This window comes from Aythya ferina (genome assembly GCF_964211825.1).
Source record: "Aythya ferina genome assembly, chromosome: 3".
In the NCBI taxonomy this organism is placed as follows: Eukaryota; Metazoa; Chordata; class Aves; order Anseriformes; family Anatidae; genus Aythya; species Aythya ferina.
The window spans coordinates 61,386,556-61,409,472 of record NC_140298.1 but is presented as its reverse complement, the minus strand read 5'-3'; the positions used below and the strand labels follow the sequence as shown (position 1 = coordinate 61,409,472).

Genomic DNA, 22,917 nt, shown 5'->3' with positions numbered 1-22,917 from the left:
GAACGCAACTGGCCTGTGCTGTGAGCCAGGGAAATCACTTCTAGGTCCTATATTCCAGCCTGTTGGTCCCTCATTAGCTATCAGTAGGGTTAACCACCTCAGACCTCAGTTCCCATCTCCCTACCCTGTCAGCCTTGCACACCCCAGCTCTCCAGCCTCTTGTATTTTGAAATCATGGGATCACAAAACAGTTTGGGTTGGAAGGGACCTTAAAAACATCTACTTCCACCACCCTCTGCCATGGGCAGGGACACCTCCCACCAGCCCAGCTTGCCCAAAGCCCCATCCAGCCTGGTCTTGAACACCTCCAGGGATGGGGCATCCACAGCTTCTCTGGGCAGCCTGTGCCAGGGCCTCACCACCCTCACAGTGAAGAATTTCTTCCTCATAGATAATTTATCATACCCTCTTTCCGATTAAAACCGTTACCCCTTGTCTTATCACTGCATTGCCTGACAGAGTCCCTCCCCAGCTTTTCTGTAGGCCCCCTTTAGGTGCTGGAAGGCCTCTGTAAGGCCTCCTTAAGTCCGGAGTGCAAGCAAAACTCTGTGGTGAGGAGGTCCTTGCACAAGATTTGGAGAGGAAGAAAAATGAAAACCCACAGAGGAGGGGCAAGCCAGTCCACCACTGGGTGCGGGGTCAGAGCAAGAATCACCGAAAATGGGAGCGCTTCCAGAAAGGGCACCAGCCGCATCATTCATCCCTGACACAGTTATGCAGCTGTTACTTAAGCCAGTCCTTGTCATGCCATAGCTCCCTGATAGCATCAGGAACTGCACGCACATTTGTCAAAACAGGATGACATCTAAAGATAGCATTGAACCTAAGGGGAAGGAATTTAAAAGAAAACAAGTCACCATGGCTACAGTGTAGGGTAAGAACAGTGTTCCCCATGTGTGGAAATCTGACTTCGGTGACCTTCGCCGACATGGACCCTTGAAGCAGCACCGATCTCAGCACAGACAGCAAACGGGAAACGATGGAGTCCCAGCAACAAGTGAAGATATTATAATGGTCAGGGTTGCACAACGCAGCTGGTGCAGGCCCGACGCTGCTGCAGAGGCCGGGGTTCAGCCTGGGGGGACAGGGACTTTTAGTCACGGCACCAGCGGCACCAGCAGTGCAGGTGAACACACCGAAAGCTCCACCCCAAGGAGAGGCACCTCCACCAGCCCTGCAGGCACCATGGCCAAGCCTCTGCCACAGCTCAGGGCCACGATTCAGCAATATCCCAAAGCCAGCCTCAGCATGCCTCATGCCAAGCCAAGTGCCACACAGTGAAAAGCTTGGATAAATCAGCTCTGGCTGCTCACGTTTGTTTAAAAACGCTGATGGGTTAACCTTGCATGGCCATACCTGGTGCTGGTGGAGGCACTGCTTGCTCCTCACTCACCCCCTGTCCAGGGCAAGAGGGGAAAGTGTCAGGGATGGTTCACACCTTCCACAGCTGCTCCATCTCCTCCTGCTGCCACAAGCATTGCCGTGCTGCTCTGGTTTGTGGTCTCCTTGGTGCTTCAGTGGTCTCAGGTCTGACCTGGAGAAGGGTTTCTGCTGCACCTCTCAGTCTGAGAAGATACCTTACACCTCTCCACAACCCTTCAGCATCACAGGTAGCTCTAGGGGAGCACCTCAGACATAAGGCTTCTGGAACAGATGAAGCCGGCTGTATTACCAAAGTAAAAATGCATTTGTCCACACAGGCAAATCCAAAGCAAGTCCATCAGGAAACACTTTTTCCTGTGAGGGTGGCTGCCCACTGGCAGAGATTTCCCAGAGAGGTGGTGGAGTCTTCTCCTTGGAGACCTTCAGAAGCCACCTGATGTGGTCCTGGTCAGCCTGCCCTGGGTGTCCCTGCTTGGGCAGGGGTTGGGGCAGGTGGCCTCCAGAGGGCCCTGCCAGCCTCAGCCCTTCTGAGGTTGTCTTCTCTTCCCTGCCCCCTGCATGCCTCCATTTCAAACCTTGCAAGCACTCAGGTACATCAGTATCCACCACTCCTGTGTGATGACATGAAACACAAAACAAGGATGTTTAAGTAGGAACTACTGGTGCTCTATGTCCCCCAAATTCTCCTGAGCTGTGTGGCCAAGAAAGCTCTGCTTTGGTGACTTTGAAGAGAAAGTCCCTACAAATCCTCTATCTCCTGAATTTTTCATGTAGTGTTTTGGGTGGTGTGGCCTTCCCTGCCAAGGCAGCCTGTGCCAGGCTACGGCCAGATGGGGTTCCCTGCAAATTTTTGTAAAAGTGTCACTTCCACACCGAGCTCAACACACTGTCATGTTGCCTATAGCCAAACTGTGATGAACTGATGAAAGTTTGTTCTGATGATGTAATCCTGGCTGTGTTAGGTAACACTGAAGGGTGGCATTGCCATGGAAACACAGATTTTGCAATCCTCCCTTTTCTAGCTTACTCATGCACTTTAACTTAAACACAGCTGTATCGTCCCTTTTATTTTCAGTAAAGCCCCTCTTTGTGTTTATGACTGGTCTCTATCCTCTTACTGCTAAGGAACAGTACATCCCGAAAGTTTTATATTTACTGCACACAGGTAACAGACAGAAACAGCAGGCTGAGTATACAGCAGTGGAAAATTACTGTACAGAAGAGAGGGTTCACACTCGTGCCTTGCTCTGCAGCCAGCAGTGGGTTTCTCTGTGAATGAGGAAGGACACTAAATGTGCTTTAGCTCTCTAAAATGTACCTCTGTTCACCCAGGCCAGTGCAGGCACTGCTCTGAAGTCCCACATCCTTTCTCCTAAACGCTAGATCATCATTTCAGCTATGTAGACATTAACCAATTAAAAAAACTAACTAAATAAAAAATCGACTTCAGCTTCAACTTCAAAAACCCCTTCAGCTTTCACTTCCCACTCTTCTGACATCATCCTTCCAGCCATCACAGAGTCCAGCCGGAGGAAGACCTAACAAATACAGAAACAGACAACGAACTTTCCCAGAATTTCTTTATCTGTTTCAAATAAGTCAGCCAGTAAAACGTGGTGGAAAAGGACCAACTTTTCGCTATGTTTTTAATTTGCTACACACCTCCAAGACATGAGTTAAAGCTACAAATGGTTATACTGTGTATAATGGAACCAAATGGATGACCGAGACCACAAACAGGTTTTATTGTTTACATGTGGGCACTGTGTAACGTAAAGCACCCAACCATTTATTTCCCCAAACCAGCTATATCAATTCATCAGAAGGCAGTGGGTATTTTGCAGTTGCTGATCATTTTTATTTTTTTTTTTTCAGAACTATGTTGCAATGCAGTTTTTAGCAGGGAAATTTATCAAAAAGTATTTACAGTTGGTTGAAAGTTCAAAGGGGCAAGATAGGAATTCAGATTAACGGGAAATCTAAACAAATGTAAAGGAAAATAAGGATCGGATTCCAAAAACCTTCCAGTCTACATTGCAAGCGTAACAAATGTTCTTGATTTGTGTTGGTTGTTAAAGAAGTGTAAATTCCAGGATAAATTGATGTAGCTCCTGGGATGAATAAAATCAATAATGTAATAACATGGAGTTAATACCAAGCTGACATTGATTAAGAATGAGTGCGTTGAATTTGAGGTCTCCTTCCATGCACAAGGAGATACTAGTAAATCAGAGCCAGATTGCCAATTAAACCTTGTTATTTCAGGGCAGAGCAGAATCAAATAATGCGTGATGAAGAGAGTATCCTGAGAGTAAAGCTATCCAGGTGGAAGCTGAGCATGCAGGAAGCCTGTGATTTCTGAGCAGCAGCATTTGGAGAAGTCAATAACGCTCTCGGAAGGCTTGCAGAGCCCGACTGTGCATAGTATCCTTTCCCATAGTTACTTGTATACAAACAGTGCTAGCGGGGTAGGTTAGAAGCAGAAGAACTTTACCCCGAAGAACGGGGTCCCAGATCACAAATTAGGCTTTGCAATCTGTCTCTTGCATTATTGCGTTCCCTTAGCGTACGGTGAGACTGGTTGATTAATGGGTCTGTTCCAGCTTCCACTAGTCCTGCTCCCTGGGTATGTTCAGCGTTCCTGCTGCATATACTTCAGTCCTGTCAGGGTGCAGAGTCAACACTGAGTGAGCTCTGATCCCCTCTGGGCACCCTGCTGAGAGCAAATGAGGACTAACGGGAGGAGTTTTTGGTTGCTGGTGTACCTACTTACACTTCAAATCCCCAGAAAGGTTTAGATAACTAGGTTTTGATGAGAAATCAAAAACAAAACCCACATTGAACATGCACAACAGAATGAACAAATAAGGCCTGATTTCTTACGTGTCTCTCTGTCCCCCTTTCCTCTTTCCCACTGGGATCCTCTGGTATCCGGCAAGACTTCTCTTTCAGCAGAGGTAATATTTGAAGCATTACTCACTCTCCTCTACTCAGTTCCCAGTTTTCTGGAAACTTGATTTGACTTTGATGTTACCGAAACCTCTACACTTCAGTGACTCTTGGCTGGAGCTGGGCATCAGGGTCACAAGTCACTGGGAGGAACAAAGAGGCAGATACACAGGCACAGGGCATGAACTGTGAGCCAGGTTTAAAAAAGTGTTCCCTTTATTATGATAAATGGAGCAGATTAATTTTGAGGCAGGGAAGGGGGAATGACTGTGGAAGCTCAGGGTGCTGTGGTGTCTCCACAATCGCCTTTTGGAGCAGACAGGTATGCAGAAAGCCATCACTGAGCCTAACCTTGGACTTCTCACTTCTAGCCCTCTGCCTCAAGAAAACACAAACTAAACTCTCTTTTCCTACAGCTGTAGGACTTGCACATCAGCTGGATGACTTCTCTGATAAAATGCATAGACATTTGTCCAGAGAGATCACAACCTCTTCTTCCAAAGCAAACCTCTCCCAGGCAGACCATCTGATCTCGCTTCCACTTGGATCCGCTTCAGGTTTGGTCCCCAGCTTCGGCATCAATGGGAGATGAACCCTACATGCTCCTCGGGGTTTCGTGTCAGATCCCAGCGCCTTCTAATTGCAGCTCACTGCTGCGTATAACGATAGAGGCTGGTGAGTAACGAGGGAGAGAAGATGTCAGACATGAATGCCCTTGAAATAGGCTATTCTAACGCTATCGTGTTGGGATCAGGAGAAGCGCATTATCCTCAAGTTTGTGTGAATGAACCAGGGCTATTTGGCAGCTCTGTAATTCATTCAGCTCTTTTTTTTTTTTTTTTTTTTTTTTTTTTTTTTTTTTTTCTCCTCAGAGTAAAACACCAAACTCATTCATTATAGTTGGCTTCAGGGCTCTTGGGAGCCACCCTGAAAGCTCTCCATCTTCAGCATGGACAGCTAATCTGGACAAATAATTTCAAACAGTTTAAGAAACAGTTTGACCCCCCAAGGAAAATAACTGAAGGTCAAAGGGACATCTCAGTGTGTATCTGTGGAGAATATAAATCGAGTTGTTTATTCCTTCTCTCTGGAGCCCAGCAAGGTTCAAATTCAGTTTATAAGCTTATCACCAAAATTCATTTTATACAGTACCTTAAACATAAACTCCCACTCAGCCCGATCAAAGCTTTTCCAGCACGAAGCAGCTGAGCTACAATCAGTCCCCTTGTTCAGTTGGCCAAGGCAGGGTTCTTAATCAGTATAAAAACACAAGGAGTCAAATGGGAGGTTTTAATAAAACGGGTTTGATCGACTTCCAAGGAGGTGGCAGAGGTCTGTGGAAAGAAACATTCCTGCCAGCTCCTCCAAAATGCGTGTGTGAGCCCCGTGGAGTGCCAGGGAGTGAGAGGACCCCGCAGCTCACTGGTGACTGCCCTCATTATCCTCGGCAGAGGGTGCACCCCCTAACCCTTCGCTCTAATCCACCTCCAGCCTCAACTCCTCGAGTTCCCTACTCCCAAAAACTCATTTATCTCAGCTCCTTCCACTGGGAAACAACCAAGCCCCTGGGCTTTGCCAGAGACCAAAGTGTGATTGCTCCAGTTGTCTCGGTTTCCAAATCTATTGCTTCTTTAGATGCCGTTGCTGCTTATTCAGACAAAGCAGCTCTGTGCTGAAAGGAAAGTCCACAGCAGCTGCAGATTAGAGACTGGGCAAAGTATAGGAAGTGATGCATGCAGGACAGCATCCTTCTCTCTTCCTGGATGTTCGCTCAGTTGCTTAAGTGAGAGCTGAGGTACCCCAGGAGCACCACAGGGACGTGGCTGTCCCCAGCAGCCTTGTTGGTGGCACTGCTACAACGCTCTTCCAAATGCAGGACTGTGGATGATAGCCTCTGCTTGGTGGTGATGCCACATGCACCCAGACGTGCCCTGCAGACCCGTGCATCTGGCTGGAAGCTCTTGCCCTCTTTTGAACCGGAGTTAACATCAGTGGGGATGCACCGATCACCCTGAGCACACAGGGAGATCGGTTTTGTCAGGGCCCGAGGCTTCGGTGTGGTTTGGGGTTGTCACACAGCTGGATCTCCCTGTGTTACAACATGGAAGAATCAGGACAACGCCGCAATCCTGTAATCGACTCCCTGGTGATCTCCCAGCCTTTCTGAATTTTCTGTGCTACAAATTGTGTTATTCCAAAAAATTGCAAGCACTGACTGCCAGAAACCATTTTGCTTCCCTAAGAATAGCTCAGATGTCTGTCTCTAAATGGCTAAAATAAAGACCGTCACAAAACATTCGTGGCACAGAGAATAAGAACCAGTGGGGAAAATGAGGCTGTAATGAAATAAAATGATTCTTTGGATTAGCTCTGGACTTCAAACATTTAGGGCCAGAAAATTAATGTGAATTAAATTCCGAACCATGCAATTAAGTTACAGTAAGAGGGCAGCAAGGCCATTTTAGATTCATGTACTGGTAAAAAGGAAAAGAAATAAGTAATGAAGATGTACTTCTGCATTCATGAGTCCTCTCCTCTCTCCAAAAGGCTGTCAGAAGAAGTTAGCAATAAAACCAATGTAACTGAGATTGTTTGAGCAAGATAGCTCGCTGACATGACCTATTCACACATAAAAGTCATCAGCAAACATTTCAGCCTAGAAAACCACTCAGATTTGGCAGGAAGACCTTTTCTCCCTTTGGAACTGTGCTTGAAACTAAGCATCCCTTGCAGGCATCAGCCTTGTTAGATGCATTACTGTCCCAAGGAGTTTAATCACTGGAGCTGTAATCTCTCTTTGGGATAATTTGGGCAGATTCTTCTCTCGCTGAAGAGCCATTGGAAGAAATCTCTAGTTTCAGGAACTACATGCATCATCTCCATTTTTGAAATCACCTCTCTGTTCTATTTCTGTCTTTATGGCATCGTTATCACTTTCATAAATAGAACAGAGTCTGCTTTTCGTTGTTGCTGTTTGTTTGGGTTTGTTTTGTTTCAGATCTTCAGCAGAGAAAGTGAAATTGAGTAGATGCATATGGAAGTAGCCAAATCTCGTGAACCTCTCCCTGGGAGGCTGTCTGGCTGTCTGCTGGGGATCCGTCCTCTCTCCAGCCATGTCACCACGATGTCTGCAAGCCTACAGAGGTCTACACACAATGTGCAAAGCATCTAAGTGCTGCAGCCAGTGCTTTCGTATACAAAGTATTCTGTTTTAAGGAAAAGCTAAGTGAATTACTAGATAAAGAGATAGAAATGAAGTACTGTTATCTCTCATTTCTGCCTCGTTAACTGCCCATCAAACTTATGCTTCTTGTGCATCCACCTCTCTTTTCCCCACCCAGTGACAGGCAGCTCAGATTTCCCCCTGCAGTCCTGACCACCTTGCCCACATCACTGGCCTCAGGGCCCCGACCAGGTGTGATCTCCACCTTGGCACCCCCACAGCCCATCTTCATCCTGGTGCTTCCAACCAGCTTCTTCCTGCTTGCTGACAGAAGTGTTCTTCTGTGCAGTTACAACTGCCATGCTACTGAATCACTGACAGATGCAGGACGGGACTTGAGTCAGGAGATTTCTAGGAATAGCACATCTTTCCCGTGCTGCTGAACTGCCTCCCTCTGAATGCTTCTGAACTAGGGATTTGAAGAACTCTTCTGTTTTTTAATTTCACCAAGCAAGATGCATCCTGATTCTGGGTAATGAGATCTCACCATTCACTTTCCTAAAAAAATAAAAAAATAAAAATGCCTTGTTCATTGTAATACTATAAGTTTTGTACGTGTGTGTGTAAAATATTGCTCACCTGCATTTTTCACCTGTACATACAGTGACAGAAAATGTTTATACCGGGTAGTTTGCTGTACTGTCACTGAAGAAGGCAGCTGACAACCTCATTCAGCTCCTGCAAAGCTTTGCCAACCAGACTTAGAGATGATCAGTTTTGACGCACTGCTCAGTCTTAGTCACGATATTAATCGCGCTCCGTGTGAGATAACAACAGGTTTGATCCCGCACCTTTGAGAACAATGAGAGGTTTGTCATCGGTTTCTGAAGGAACAGGATGGAGGTTTCATTCTTTCCACATTTTTGTTTCGTCCACGTGAGAGGAATCATGTAGGATAGCAAGTGGAGTAGTTCAGCGTAAAGCCCTCATTCTTCCCAGCTCATGCTGGTCACCAGTTGGTGACATGGTTAACTAGTGACCTCGTTATCAGTAGGACAGTGAGAAATGTTCACAGTGAATGATTTCATCTGTTTTACTACAGCATTTATGTAGTATATCACATAGCAGCCAGTGCTCATTGTTGTCTGAAGCAAGATACCAAACTTCATCAGTCTCGACTAGCACAGCAGCCGATGGCTTCCTATAAATGAGGGCACATTTTTTCTTTGCCTGCCAGGCTGGATGCAATATCTGTGAGAATACTCACCAGCTTGCTCCCTCCTTGCAGCCTCTGCAAAAGTGAGCCCATGATTCACCCACGCTGGCCAAGCATGGGAATAGGCAGCCCAGGGAAGTGGTGGAGTGCACATCCCTATTTAAGAGATGTGTGGATGTGGAACTAAAGGACAAGGTTCAGTGATGAAACTCTGTAGGTCAGGTTGATGGTTGGACCTGATGATCTTGAAGGTCTTTCCCAACCTAGGTGATTCTATGATTCTGTGATTCGTGTACTTGCAGCGTGATGCCCTGTCTTCTGCTGCGTGACCCCAGACATCCTGGGTTGTCCAAGGAAGCAAATTCTGGAGGGCAAAGCGCCGGAAAGGCACAAAGGAGACAGGGAAGTGTAGGGGTTGTCTCACCCACCATAAGGTCAGCTGCAGGGTTAGTGGTACCCGAGCTTCATCATCTGCAGGGCTGAGTGCTGTGTTCCTCCCCATCCAACATGGAGAGAGAGCTGCCCAATGCGCCACTGCCAAAGAAACTTGGGGGACCTGCACTTAAATTTGGACAGAGCAACTTCTCAGTGCTGGCTGGGGGATTTGGACACAATCACGAGTAATTATGCAAGGGACAGGAGTCATGAGACCTCTGGTGAAAGAAGGAAAAGGAAGAATAGTCTGAGAACATAACGCCCAGATCCCAATAAGAGGATTGGATTGTGTTAATGTAGTTATGTGAATAGTGTGAAAGATGATTCAGGCATTTCCATGAGCCCCATCCACGTAACCACACGCTGGATAGAGCTGACAGATCTGTGTGTGGCTCTGTTGTGCTTTAGGGCATTGTCCCACCCCTGATGCTGTGCTGGGGAGGAAGGTGACATCCCCCCCCGGGGGACGCCTAGCTTGTCATGCAGCAGCACCTATATTTTCCCAACCAAAGCCAGCACCAGCCACTTTGCCAGGAATGGGAGAGCCACACCCCATCTCCAGAAGAAGAGGGGATTGCAACAAGCATCCCTGAAAAAATGTGCAGCTCATAATGGCTGCAGGCCACAGCAGGCCATTTGCTATCCTTCAATTAGCGATCTTCCACATGAGTCACCAGCGAGCACGGCAGCAAGGGACCTGCAATCTGCAAGGGCCATATCTAAGTATTCATTGACAGGACTGGTAGCACCACTTTTTTTTTTTTTTTTTTTTTTTTTTTTTTTTGCCAGCCCTTTATCAGTTCCAAATCACATGTTTCAAGCTTCGTGCTCGCCTACAGCTCATTGCTTGTTTGTTGGGTTTGGGGGTTCGGTTTGGTTGAGTTTGGGGAGGATATTTTACTTTCTGTTTAACCAGTTCAGCTGTTTCCAAGTGTGATCTTTGTTTAAAAATAAATAAATAAATAAATAATCAGATGGTTTTCTTCCTACAATTGTTCCCTGTGGCAGAGTACTGATATTTATCACGTGGATGGTCCTCAGGTTGTGAATTTGTTGTGAAAGACCATGCCAAATGATCTCCTGGTGGTAATGAGATCACAAACAAGCTGCTGTATGGGGTCACAGTAGGTGAGTAGGTGACGATGGCCCTTCCTTACCATGGCTACTCCCAACCGCACCAGCAGCATGGGAGCAGCCATCTGATTGCAACTCTGAAAGCCCAGCAGCGAGGCTGTCCCAAAAAAAATGAATGAGGGAAGGCTGAGGAATCTGAGATGAGTGCTGGAGCAGGAGAGAAGGGCTCGGTGACTTGGGTCTTCATGCAGAAGCTGGGGACACACGAGTGTCTGCAAACCAGAGAGTGCACCCTGAAGGCATGATGTGATCCACTCCTTCCCTGCAAGGGTGAAGTCTACTTGGATTGAAAGAATGACCCGTGAGCCTGTCATTGCTATCTGCCTCTGTCATCAACTTTCTTTTAGTTCAGAGAGACAAGCCCTGCCAGCTCCTACAAACTAATTTAGAAGAGGCTCTAACTAATTTTGGGAGGTTAATACGTTCCATATGCTCTGGGCAGATACGTGAGAATGATAGGCATGTGGCTGCTTTTCGGACCTGGGAGATTGTTGTGCCAGAAAGCCACCATCAATCAATCAATTAGCATTGATTAATTAGAGGGGAGATGAAGGACAGGAGAGATACTGTAATCCTGTTTTCTGAACAATGGATCTGAGCACGTGTAAGGTCTGAGCATTCCTGAGCCAGGAGGTGTTTGGAGCGGGGTCAGAGACTGCCTGTGGTGGGAACAGCATCTGAGGGGAAGAGGAGGTGTGTCTTGGAGGAAGAAAAAGGGATGAGGCTTTCTGCAGTGAGATCAGGCAACTATAAAGAGGGAACGAGTGGTAGAAGAGGGAAAAGGAGCTAGAGAGATAAAAATAGGGAAGGGGAGAGAGTAAAGCAAGGGGGAGATAGACGGGGGTAGAGGTGGGGAGCAAGCCTGTCCAGTTCTCACTTTTCCCCATCACTGACTGGAACAGGACTAGCTTTTCCTGCCTCCCAGCCCCAGTCCCACCTGCACCGTGTCATACTGGAGGGCCCCTGCCACAGCCAGGCTGCAATTGGGAGAAAGCAGATAGCAGTTCACAAATCCCCCCTTGGGGTACCTGCTGGTCCCCACACCTGCACAAGGGTATGATGGGATCAGCTTGGACAGGTCTTTGCAGCACCAGAGGGCACCAGATAGCAAGGAGCAGGTGTCAACTGGGCCCTTGGGGCTACAGAGCTTAGGGGGACGAGCTGGAAAAGCAGACAGGAAGGGCTATGTGCCACAGGTGGCAACGTCAAGAAGCATACCTACTTTTGCATTTGCTCTTTGGAACCAACTTGGAATAACTCTCAAGGTGTGTGGCTCCTGGAATTTCTCTCTCTGCCCTGTTAAATTAAGGAAGCGAGGCTACAACATAAATTTAACTTGACCTCCTCTGAACCGGGCATGCCTATAACGCAGGTACCCCAAGCACAGCTTTGCAGAAAGTGTAAAACACTTCGAAGAAAAGGAAACCACCAGAGCTACTTCTCTTTGCAAGCATGGTGAAACTTGTGCTGATGATCTGCATGGTCAGGACTCATTTACAGCCCCAGAAGCAATCAGACACCTGGGAAAACCTTTCAGCCCTTGCACTGTCTCTTGCAGCCCCCTCAGCCCTATGCAAAAGACACCATCTGCACTCTGGGGGTGTCTGTCACTGAAAACATCGGCCTCAGTCATTTTTCTTTCCTCTGTTAACAAGCAGGGTGGCCAGAGGGCCCAGAGGCACTCCAGGTGACACACATCCGATACCATCGCTTCAGCTCTGGAAAAATCCGGCTTCCTTTTTTTCCCTCTGCGTCCTTGTGCTTCTGAAATTAGATCTCCTTAGATGTAGGGTAATTAATATGAGTCCTCTCCTCGAAAAAAGGCACTTTAGTCAGTCTGCAGACCTAACTCTCCAGCTGCATGGCAGAGACAAGCATTACATCTTTCATACACAGCCTGCTCCAAACCGAGACTTGGGACTCTAATGGACTCTTGAAGAGAAGCAGCTGTGGACGAAGCAGGCTCCCAGCCTGCAAAACAGTCAGGGGAAGAGAAAATACCCTACCTGGCATGATGATTTATGGATGCGTTCAGGGCAAGACTTTCAGCTGTTCCCCAGCTACACAGCTATCTTCTCTATCTCCTCTACAAACCGTATCTTCTAAATCCCCCAGTTAGCCTCTCTCCCCCTAAGCTCTTTAGTCAGGTCACTTCATTTTTAGCCTTGGGTTTTGTCACAGCGACTGCTCAGAGCAAGGGAGGCCTCCTTTGCAGAGGTCACCTCGGTGTCTTTCAGCCAAATTATCTGCTGTGGCTCTGACAGCTCCTCATTTAAACTCAGTTTCCTATTGCTCTGCCTGAGCTTCACAGCAAGCGGGGCCACCAAGAGTGAGAGGATGTGGTTTACCAATCACATCAGCGATTAGAAACACCTTGTTTTGGAAGGAAAACTAAGAAAAACATGAGGATGCTGCTGAATAGCAATAAGCACTCAGAAAACCTTGATGTGTCATCTTAATCATCTTCCTATTCATGAAAGCACTTGAAACCTCTTGCAAGGTTATGATAAGGAGTCACTCACCAGCGTTACCAGAAGACAAAGCGTTCTGTTTTCTCAGAGCAGCAAGTTACAACACGCGAGCGAACGCTGTGTGCCGAACACTTTTCACCTCCCCGTTCCTATCCAGAACTGTATTTACCCCTGATAAACGATGAACTATGTCCTGCAGCTGCGCTACATATTTCAGCCTCACAAGGGCAGGAGGAAGGTCACCGCGATTCTAGAGCGCTGTCTATTGAGACAAGGGGACTTGGGCTGGATTGTGTGCTCTGTGTTTTGTGCTGCCCAGCTTTCTGCTGTTTCCCCTGTCCCTCGTTTCCCTGGGGACATATCAACAGTTTACGGGCACTGCTCTGCTGCTAGGCTTGGCCAGCTCATGCGCTTCTCCCTTCTTCTGCCGAACACTGTCTTGTTCCTTTAAACCCTGCTTAACCTTGCTTTGGTTCCTGTTTCTGTGCAGGGCCCGCACGCCAACAGAGAAGTGAAAGCAGCTATTTCTGCTTCTTTTCACAGCGCTGAGCAGTGTCTCTGAATGGCTAAAAATGAGTAAGGGCCAGAGACATCGCTGAGAGGCTGAGTGGACTTCCAGATCCACTCAGTTCCAGCTCAAAATGAAGGGGACCCTCGTAGGGACACTCTGGTGCAAAGCTTCAAGCGTTCCTCTGGTAATGGGAGGTTGCTTCACTGTTAACAACACATGGGCAGGCCCCAAGGGAGCTGAGCACCCAGGTGGGCCTCACCTCGATGAACACGAGCTGTCTAATAAGTTCAGGTCGTCATCGAGGCCTCCTCTGCACACAAAGCATGAAGACAGAAAAAGAAAAGCTCATCACACCCATTTTGTGCTTATTCTGGGCTGGAACTAACTGTTCCTGGAAGGTGCCTCTTTGTCTCCACAGGGAGTGGAGACCAGCTGAGGCTAGATGGCGAGCTATCAGATGGCTGGGGTTAGGCGAAAGGAATCTAAACCATCCTGAATGGCTGTGTTTATCTGGGTCTTCTGCCAGTCCACGCATCTGTATTTAGGATCTCCTGGTACTGTTACTTGCAAGGCATCCAGAGGGGGGTTAGGTGGTGCCTCCAGTGACCTAATGTCTCTGTTGCTTTCTGGATGGTTTTGTTCTCTGGGACTTGAGTCCCTTCAACCAGGAACGTAATTCTAAGACCAAAGAGGATGGAGAAGAAAGAGAAGAGGTTGCATCTCCCCTGTTCTTAATGGTGTCTGTAGAACTAAGGCCTGAAAGTGCCTTAAACAAGTGAAAAGTGTATCTGGTGACTCCTGATTTCCTATGGATTTGTGTTTATGACATATTTCTGATGCCTAATAGTGTACAAATGCCAATTAGAGCTTCTCCCACACTTGGGGAGGTCATGATGTTCCACTCCCACATAAATTGTCTGATGTCAACCACGGGTTCTGCTTGAGCTTTTCTGCCAGAGGAGGCATGTGCAGGGTATGTCTCTTCTAGAGAGCCAGCTATTTTTCTGACTGGAATTGGCCTTTGAGTTCAAAGATCTGGGCAGGATGGCAGAAATATCTAGCTAGACTTCCAACAAGTACAGCAAGCCTCTCAAAAACACAAAAAGGGCCCGTTTGCCCATTCATACTGTGAAAAGTAAACAAAGAATGCAAATACTATTTCCCCCGCACAACTTCCAGAGAAAAGATTTCTTCACCTCTGCCTTTTTTCCCCGTTACCTCACACCTTCGAAGGCATGGGCTTGGCATGTGGTAGGAAGAGAACAGTTGTTTTTGTTATTTAGATGCAAGGGAACTTAAAGTATGCTAGTTACTGCTGAGTCGGGTGGAGAGGGTTTCCGGATGGAAAATAGTGCCTCCCTTTCCAAAGGGGAAAAAAAAAAAGGTAGGTACTTAGAAAGGTAAAGGGCAATTCAGTCCTTTGTATGCTCATATCATAAAACTGAATAAGAAATAATTACCATAAGTGAGGCAACCAGTTCCTACACCCTCTGCAACCTGGATGACATCCTTCTGTGTCATCAAAATAAAAGTTACCTGCACAAAACACATTACTGACTACCTTATCTCAGTCACCTGATCTCGCGCACACAAAAGGAGAAGACCAAAGTCTTCTAAATCATGTCTCTATGCAAAGAAATGAATTACAAAGGTTTGAACTTCATTTCTTTCTCCCAAACTATTGGCACTAGGACAGGCATGTGATTTTATCCCTAAACAGGGTGTTCCTTAGGCTCTTTGCCAATTTAATTGGCTTATTCATATCCTTCCCTTCCAGATTACCTCAGGGTGATTTACATGTTGGAGGCCTATAAACACTGATGATTCAGTGCATGAAAACCGAAAACATTGTTCAGTGCCTGACAGGGTCCTCACCGCCTTTTGCCCCCAAATTAATTGTTCTTATTGGGACAACCTAACTAATAATCAACCTCTGACATCATCCTAATGTTATACAGAATAGTTTCTAAAAAACAATGGGACTATTGTCGTGTTTGTTGTTGTTGGTTTTTTTTTGTTTGTTTGTTTGTTTGTTTTTTTACTGGTGTTTCCAGGTACTCTGCAGGAGCAAACAACAGTCGAGGTTGTCAAATGAGGTGCTCCCAGCCCAGCTTCTTCAGTCTACTGGACATTTTGAAGATGGCCTTCTTTTGATTTTCCATGAATAACAGTTCGGATTGAGCTCTAAAGAGACGCAATCGCAAAGGTAATTTCATTTTCTCTCCCTACAGAACATAACTTTCCTTCCAGCAGTTCAACAGACACTTAATATGGTGTTATTTAGATTGAGCAGGTGGACATCTGTCAATTTGAAAACAAATTTCCTTCACATGTTGAACCTGAACTCTACATTTAGGAAATTTTTTGCAGGCCAGTTCATGCCAACTTTACCTTCAACGAATAACAAAACAAGCAGAGGTTTATATTCTTGCACAAAGAAAAGGCTGAGAGAGGTTTGTTTTGCCTTTGTGCTGATTAAAGTCTTGCACTGCCATGTACCTTCTTCTTCCTGCAACATGAACAACTTTGATAAAATGCAGCAGAAAACTTTACAGGACGCATCTCTCTACGTTTTTGGTAGCAATTTACTATTGTTTCAGTACTCTCACAAGAAACAGTTGCTCAGTCTCCCTTCAGGGGGAGATTACTACAGTCCATATTCTAACAACCCCATTCTCTTCTCATGCTGCATAGCCCTGCAGTGTCTTTCATAGGAAAGCTCTCTGCTTCTGATCTAACCCTACTACCAGATACATGGATACTGATGCAAATCCACCACCCCTCCTGTACATTTCCATTTTGGCACCTAAAAAACTCTCTGTGCTTAACACTCAGCTCCCTGGGACCATCAACCCTCTCTTTTTAATCCATTTCCCAGTAAGATTTACATGTCTTTAAACCCACAGCTCGCCTCATAAGGCAGTCTCACTGTTCAGATACCTGTTTTCCCAACGTCTCTGGTATATCATCTGCTAATAAAGTTTGTATTCTTTAATAACAGAGTTTATGCACTTAAATACCTGCCGGAGGACGAACACATCTGCACCATGCCAGCTGAAGTATTTCAAAGTCCAGCACTTTTAAATCAGCTCAAATGCCTTAAAACTAGTTTCCCTGTTTGCACTGACAGTTGTGGTTACAGGTGTTACGCACTTAAAAGCTCTGCCTAGATATTAAAACTTGCACACAGCTTCATTCATATTTGCAATCACTGACTGTGTTTATCTATGAAGAATCTGCAATACATTTGTCATGCCCACACTGCCTTTATATAACATGTTCATGCAGAAGTTCCAAGCAACATCACAGAATCATTACCGTCCACATATGTAAATGCAAGCGAACCAGTCCACGAGGCATTTAATATATAAAACACAGGGAGAACGAGCATGTAATGAAATGGTGGGAAGAACGAGGGGTGAACTCCCTGGAATTAAAGCATACATGTGTATAATTTTTGTAAATGCAGGAATGCTTCACTCCTACTGAATGCTTTTAAAATATTTATACCACATACAAGCCAGTAAATAAGATTCAGATCTCATAAGAAGTCCATTATAGGACCTGATCATCTAGAGTGTTTGAGAGATTGCCCAACAGAGAGAACTAAGCCCAACCTGCACCAGATTCACTGCAGGAAACTGGCGAGCTGGCAGCCCTGAGAATTCCACCTCTTTGATCCACAATGAGCAAGGATAATAAGGGTGTATGTACTCACCCTCCTCTACTTTTCACTTTCTTCAAGGAAAAGAGTTCTGCTGATTCAGGGCTCCGGCCATGGCCCGAGAGAATTTTGTTCTTACACTCCCCACACATCAAACCTCTACTTTTTAAAAAGTTCTCAAGATTTTCTGGCTCTTTACTTAATTCAAGCAATTATGGTAACAGGCATTTCTTTGTTGCCTGTCACCGAAGTATTTTAAGCGCTTTGAGCCCTGTCTCATTTTATACTTCTTTCTGAAGGAGTCAGTTCTGGCCTTCAGCTCTTTGTTTTCTTTCAAAACCTTATTGAACGAGCTGTGCTCCTCTGCGTTCACTTCAAGGACAGATTGTTTTCTTTTGTCAGGATAACTCCTATTCTGAAATGTCTCAAACTTACGATCGAATGCAAAAACAAAGTTCTCCCTTCCATTTATTCCCGCTAAGAGCATCCCGATGATGGCTGTGCCTTTCAGATAACCACTAGAAACTACATGCTGCGGGTAACAATGTAGGAAAGAACGCTGAATACTCGCTCAGGATAACTCAGGTAGGAAAAGTCATTAATGCACTTTACTTGGGTATGCCCAGGTTATGTTTTATGTTACGACAGGGCTGGAAGCTGCAGTAGGTTTGCCCCACTTATCCGCATTGGTGCTTTCCCCCAAACCATGAGGGTGAGCATGTGTCATGCCGGTGCAGGTATTGCACAGAAAGCCGGCTTCCACCGAAGTCAACAGGAAAACAAAACAGCCTAGGAGTCAGAGCTTCCCTTTCTTTACTCTTATTTAAATGTCAACCAGCGTTTTATGTGGTTGTTTATTAAATAATAATAACACAATAATGCCCAGAGGCTCCAATTAGGACCGGGAAGTCGCTGCAGCCGGATTGTGCAAATACCAGGGAAGGGACGGAGGGCTGGGAATTGGACGCCTCCCCAGCAGCTCCTCTCGGCAGGCGGGGAGAGCTTCTCCCAGGGCTCCCCGGCACCGTAGCAGCTAATCCTGTTGTGTGCGTGGGAGTTTTATGCTACTTCAGTTTTTGGGGTTGTCTTTTTTTTTTTTTTTTTAACGTCAAGATATAGAATAACCAGGAAGGCATGCCAACAAGGTTTTCTTCAAAGTGGCCGAGCCCACAAAGGGAAAAAAAAGAGTGCATGGAGATGTATATGCTAATTCTGATTAATTAAAACCAGAAAGCTGGAGTGAAGCTGGGCAGTCTTTATTAGCTAATGTTAAAACAAAGGGGTGATTCGCCTTCCTTTCAGACGAATGCCATCATGGCAAAGTTCAGCTCGCTGCAGTGACTTACTCCTCCTCGCTTTACACCAGTGCAAGCACGGGATCCGGTCAGGCCCCGTCAGGAAGGACTCGGAAACTGATAACAAAACAAAAGGACAAACACGAGGCACAAGGGGAGGACAATCCGAGGAGTGGGATAAGAGTGAGCATGTTGCTCTTGGCAGAAAGCAACTGGCAAAAATTAATCGTGTACTCAGCCTCTCGCTCGGTTCTTTTTGTTTTGTTATGAAACAGGCTTTGTTTTTCTTATAGAGGAATGGGATGTATTTCAGCAGAGCAATCTGAGCTGGGTAGGCTTTATGGCAGAAGTTTGTTTTATAGGGAGATTTGACTTTAGACAAAGCGGATTTGGTTCACCAGATGAGTGCAGTTGTTCCAGGCTGGAGTGAAAAGGGCGGCATGAATGAGAGCCATCAGAGGAAAGCATGAGGAGGTAAGGAAGGAAGTGATCAGAGGAAAGCTGAGGTGGACCAGAAGCACAGACACAAACCCTGAATTAAAGCCGTGGCAGAACAATGCAGGACCACAAAGGGAAGGCCTGAAGCTGAAGAGAACATCACGGCCCAAGAAGGGGCACGAGGGTGGCGAGGTGCTGCTGCATGGCAATGAGAAACAGGGAGGAGGGTAGTGAAAGCTTTATCTGCTGTGATGGGGAAAAGAAGGACCCTGAACAGAGAGCAAAGAATTTAGGGTTGTGGAAATAGTGGAAGAAGAGCACAGCCCTAAAGCAGCTTTCACATGGGGAAGAAAAGGGAACAAGGAGCTGGGAGGATGTCACTTTTCTCTGCGGTGGTGGAGAAAGGACAAGGAAGGGATTTGCCAGCACAAGGGAACAAGTTTCTTGTTGTGAAACAAGAAGAAACTTTTGTGAACAGAAAATGTACATTCAGTGAGGGGTAATGCATGGGACTGGCAGGGCAGGTAGAGGTATGGAAGTTCAGGGGTGGATAGATGAGCAGAGGAGAAGAAGGTTAAGCGTTAGATGTGGCTAGATGGTACAGCATGCATATCACCTGTAAAACCAGGGAGGATGCAGGGAGGATGAAGCTGTAGAGGAAGAGGAGGTTTTTGAGAACAAAATGTAGCCAGATACTAAGTGACAAAAAAAAAATTAAAAAAATAAAATAATGGTGAAGACTGAAAGATACTGAAAGAGAAGTTGAACACTTAGTAAATGATCTGGGAAAACAAGAGTTTGAATTGAAGACCTTGGTTTTTCATTGTTCTTTGTAGAAAACTTGAGTTTAAAAAAGTAAAATTTTCAGCTGGCTTCCACGCAAAATTTCCAAAGAAGCAACAAGTTTGCAACTACAAGTATGAGCCCATTTCTTCAATGTGCATACCAAAGTAGAGGACTAGGTGTCGTGAGTGAACAGGATGGAAGGTGTCTATACTGATGAAGGAGCCGTGTGGTTTCTTCCACCTGAGGAACATCCAAGCATCTGCCTACCAGCCTCAAGGTTAAACACACTTCTGAAAAATGAGAGTATCCCCAGAGTTTACAGCTTGGTTGATGCTCTAAGAGGTCCCACTCCTGTGCCTAGTCCAAGTAATTAGTAGGAAATGGTTAATAAGTCTCAGTTGAGACTGTATCTTACGCTAGTTTGTTCACTAACATATTTGCGTGGAAGAAAAGCCCGATCTTCACATCTCGGCCTTAAACAGCTGCATAAGGTCACGGAGGATCTGGGCTCCGCCCCACCCCAACAATTGAGACATTGACAACTCTAACCGTGTTTAACTTCAACAGCCCATAGTTCACACGTTCGGTATTACTCATCTGATTAACATTTGGCCTGTAATTTGTTTCAACATTCCAGTTCAACGTATTTTTAGTTGACTTGATTCTACTCTCCAGTTAATACGCAATCCCATACTGCTCCCTTACCAGTATAATCATTGATGAGCAATTGTCTTACAAAGATGTAATCAAGTCTTCTGGAAAATGCTTTGTAGGAAAAAAAATGTGGTTTTCATTTCTGCTGAACACCGTGGCAGCTGCTTTTGTTTGTTTGTTTGAAGATCAGGAGGAAAGCAGAATTCAGTTCGGTGCAGTATTTCTCCAAAAATGCAGTCAGGGAACCTTTTACATGAACTTTCAAAACACGAACTCTTTAGGAGGAGACGAAGGAGGGAAGATAAGAGATAGAGGTAATGCAAGCATTGATTTTTAATTATTATTTTGTTTAACTATTGACAGTGGAGTGTGAGGGTGTGCAGGACACGGGGATGTAATGCATTTGTTCTTCAGGTTGCAGTAACATTTCCAGCACCTCACAACACTGCCCTCCCGATACCACCTTACCCCGGTATTCAATGGTATGATTCACAGCAGATGGAAAATTGTTCCACCTTTTGCCAGTGGTGACACTTTCCTGAAACTGTAGAGGTAATTGCAGTAGTCAGAGCTGCAAAATTTTACTCACTGCTTCCTAATTATTCTATATCCAGGTCTGCTAGCACAAGTCACACTTATACACCAGTGAGTTCAGTAATTTTCTTTTTATAGCCTCAATGTATTGTCCTGAATATAGGTGAACTGACTCAAATGGGTTATTACTGTTTCCCCTCCTTGCAAGTAAAAAGTTCTGTTTCACTGTGACTTCATGGTTGCCACCTTGCATCACAAAACGACTGTGAGGGCTGCCTGGGTCGTTGAAAGCAACCACACCACAGAAACCCTTTTCTTAAAGCATGAACCCTCATCTAGAGATTTGAGTTTGATTTTACTTTCACCCATACCACTGTTACTGGAAGAGTGCTCTGGAATCTCATTCCTCTCTGACAACTAAAAGTCTTTTTCTTATTTCCAGTTTGGGTGAAATAACTGCCAGTTCCAATGTATTCCTTATCACTAAAACACATCTTAAAATTTACCAAAATATAGCTCCTTACACTTTTAGAGAGAAAAAAAAAAAAAAAAAAAAAAAAAAAAAAAAAAAAAAAGATGTTAACAGTTATTTGGGCTAAACATGTCCTAATCTTTTAATTTCTCGCAATAACCACATTTTCTACTCCTATTTTCCCAAGCAGCCCACTCACCTTTTTCTGGTGAAGTTCTGGTTTTAATTAATCTTTCCTGAATACGTATGAGTGGAATTATACACAGTATTTCAACTGAAATGTGTTTTCAATGCCTCTCATGCTGGCAAAGATACTTTCTGCTAGAAATACCTTAATACCCCAGATCTGAGAAACGCATTGTCCTATTGAAGGTTGTTCCATTTTGCAAGTTCAGGCCGTAATTTTTGGTACATTTTACCAGCGTAAGTCAGCGCTGAAATATGCACAGGTGACCTTCACTGACCTCTGGCTTTCATTCCTTTTCCTTTTTATCCTTTTCTCTTGCCAGCACTGTGCAACTGTGTAGCAAAGCAGATTGAGAAAATCATTTAATTTTTCTTTCAGCTGATTTTTTGCCTTGCATTTTCTGCACTAATTCCCAATTTTCTTAACTAATCTTTTTTATTATTTTTTTTTCATTCAGCGCTACATAAACACTCCACTGAAATCCTGACAGATAAGTTTTTCTGCATTTTACCTACACAATCTGCAAACATGGTGAGTGCTTGATACATCGGTAAAAAACCTTCAATATGTATGACCAAATTGGAGCGGAATGATAGAGACTGCTCAAGATGACTTTTCCTCACCCAGGGTGAGATGGAACAAGGCCTCGAAAAGAGCTCAGCCAACTGAAGGTCACTTGCTCGTGAGCACAACCTGTTAATGAGAAACGGGACACTGTGAAGTGGGAGGAATACAGTTAGACAGCACAAAAGAAAAGGACGGTGATGTGGACCCCGCATCAAATGAATAAAATGTCTCAAGGAAAAGGAAGAAGCAGAGTCAAGGTGAAGTTAAAGAGAATGAGAGGAAGACAGGGAAAAAAAAGCAACCCCAAAACAATGGGGGAGTGGAACAATTGCAGGAGGAAGGGGAAGATAATACTCAGTAATACTCAGACAACTGAATTTTCACCACAGTGCCGAAGCAATATAGTGGAAGGGCTACTCCATTCCGAACTGCATGAAGGTCAAAATGTTGTCCTGCATTTGGACTTGTCCTTTCAGCAGGTGTCATGCTTGAAGTGCGGATCCAATAAAATTTAGTACAAGCACTGGCTGTAAATAAGCTCTCCCATTCCCAGTATTAATAAAATTTGTGGATGTTATTTAAAAACATGCCCATAACAGGGTTTAATTTTAAAGGCACCCTACGTGGCACATAATGGGACACTGCAAATTGGTTATATAATAAGTAAGTAGAAGAAAGAACAATATAAACAGTGGTTTGCAGCCTTGACCCTATGGTGTTTCCTGCCACAATGAAAGTAAAAACACATGTTCTCTGACAACCATCAAACACTTTGTCACTGCTGTTGGACATTTTGCTGCCTTAGGGCCTGTCTACATGCAAAGCTACATTGGTTTAGCTGGGTTTAATTTGCTGCAAAGGGACGTGTGAATTCTTATTTTGACTTAAATCAGAATTATTTCAGTTTAGCTCAACAAATTAGAGGTCAGATAAAGCCCGAGTAGCTCTGTTGATTAGGACAATCATGGTTCTAATCAACTGCTTACAATTACAGTGCTGCCTGTGCTGGCAAAAGCTTGCTTTCTAGTAGCTTATCTTGATGAAGTTTTGCCTGATTC

General features: G+C 45.2%; 1 long non-coding RNA gene across 1 annotated transcript in view; it reads right to left on the bottom strand.

Annotated features, from left to right (window-relative positions):
- Positions 1–17,183, bottom strand: part of LOC311434264 — a 67,159-nt gene extending 49,976 nt beyond the window's left edge. Inside the window, exons 1-2 of the long non-coding RNA XR_014691347.1 lie at positions 16,981–17,183; positions 1,357–1,994 (exon numbers count right to left, since the gene is read on the bottom strand). This is a non-coding gene — a long non-coding RNA (uncharacterized lncRNA). The remainder of the gene's footprint in view (positions 1–1,356; positions 1,995–16,980) is intronic.
- Positions 17,184–22,917: the final 5,734 nt, after the last annotated feature.